Here is a 2170-nt window from a genome sequence, read left to right as displayed (position 1 = left end):
TAATAGAGACGGGGTTTCACCATGTTGACCAGGATGATCTTGATCTCTTGACCTCGTGATCCACCCGCCTCGGCCTCCCAAAGTGCTGGGATTACAGGCTTGAGCCACCGCGCCTGGCCAACTTAAATTATTTTTAACTCTCTTCATAAAAGTCATGCTTCTGTGCTAAAAGTCTTTACATATACTCATATTGCTTGATGCTACTAATAACTGTCTTTCAAAAGATACATTTTCTGTTATTTGGATAGTATATTTACTCGTACTAGCTCACTAACTAAACAGAGCTGCAGATCAGTTCTTATTCCAACACATTTTTTTTACAACACCTAAGATGACTAAATGCAACACGAAATGGGGAAGGTTTAAAGATGGCTTTGACTTCAGCATGAAACAAATACAAGTCTATGATAAAAATACAACCTCAATCAAAGTGTCACTTACGGTAAATGGATACAAACGTTCATCAAATATGTCCAAAGTTCTATCTGCATCTCTATAAAATAAGAATGTGCATTCCTTCAAAAACTGTTAATATCTTAGTATAATATCTGTTTAGTATAATAATGCCTCCTATGTGCTTTGGTGTTTACTTCACCAAAGCAAACAGTTTTTACAAATTCTTCTCCTGGATCTTGCCCTACAGAAGGTTTCCCAACCTCTTCTTCCTCAGCACATCATGTCCTGTACTGTGAAGTCTTTTTCACAATAACCCGTCAGAACTGCCTATAGGTATTGACCCTCCCTAACAGGCCATGGCAATAAACCAAACATATTTTCATTCTTCTTAACCACACATTGAAACACAAGAATATTTTACAAAGCAGTAGTGGTGGACAATAAAGTCTTTAGAACTTTAATAAATGTAAATGTGATTCTGATTTTCTAGCTTCCTTTCTTTTTAGTCTTCTGTAGTTTGCTTTCATGATGTATTTATTTATTTTCTGTTATTTGAATTAAAAACTCATCTGCCTTTTTATTTTAAAAGAGGCTAGTCTTTGATTAACTTTAAACTTTGTAAAACTAATGCATTGTGCCTGTGTGATAAACCAGTGGTTCTCCAACTGTGCTCTGTGGACCTTTGGGGATCCCGAAGACCCTTTCTGAGAAGGCCTAAGAGGTCAACACTTGTTTTTTTTTCTGAGATGGAGTTTCACTCTTGTTGCCCAGGCTGGAGTGCAATGGTGGGATCTTGGCTTACTGCAACCTCTGCCTTCCAGGTTCAGGTGATTCTCCTGCCTCAGCCTCCTGAGTAGCTGGGATTACAGGCAACTATCACCATGCTCAGCTAATTTTTGTATTTTTAGTAGAAATGGGGTTTCACTACGCTAGCAAGGCTGGTCTTGAACTCCTGACCTCAGGTGATCCACCTGCCTGGCCTTCCAAAGTGCTGGGATTACAGGCCTGAGCCACCATGTCTGCTGGACACTGTTCTGATAATCATACTAATTTAACCTGAGAAAGTTGATTTTAAATTAAGAAAGTAATGCAAAGACACTGACTGCTTTTTCATAGACACTTGCCATGTATAAAAGCAAAAGTGGATAAAGCTGCTGGTTTCTCAGCCTAAATCAAGTCAGGGGTACCAATTACACTAGTAGTAATTCTATTCTTTATTCTCCCTTACAGTTAAAAAACAGCCTAAAGTACTTAAGAATGTCTTTGTTGAGGCGGTAAAAATTAATGGTGTTACTGAATCTTGACATGTCTCTTTAATATTCTGAATCAGTGGAAAGCTAACAAGAAGCGCTTCTGCTCACTGCAGTACAGTTGTGTTTTTTAAAAAATCATGATTTAATTGTGAGCTGAACAATCACTTTTGTCACAGAACATCATTTTTATTTAAAAGTACTACTGTGGGCCACGTGCAGTGGCTCATGCCTGTAATCCCAACACTTTGAGAGGCTGAGGCAGGTCGATCACGAGATCAAGAGATGGAGACCATCCTGGTCAACATGGTGAAACCCCGTCTCTACTAAAAATACAAAAAATTAGCTGGGCATGGTGGCGCACACCTGTAGTCCCAGCTACTCGAGAGGCTGAGGCAGCAGAATTGCTTGAACCCAGCAGGCGGAGGTTGCAGTGAGCAGAGATTGCGCCATTGCACTCCAGCCTGGGTAATGAGAGCGAAACTCCGTCTCAAAAAAAAAGTACTGTGCTGGTGCAATGGCTC

The sequence above is a fragment of the Cebus imitator genome, unplaced genomic scaffold (assembly GCF_001604975.1).
Source record: "Cebus imitator isolate Cc_AM_T3 unplaced genomic scaffold, Cebus_imitator-1.0 Scaffold841, whole genome shotgun sequence".
Taxonomy (NCBI): domain Eukaryota; kingdom Metazoa; phylum Chordata; class Mammalia; order Primates; family Cebidae; genus Cebus; species Cebus imitator.
The sequence above is the reverse complement of the archived record's forward strand: the minus strand, read 5'-3'. Positions refer to the sequence as shown.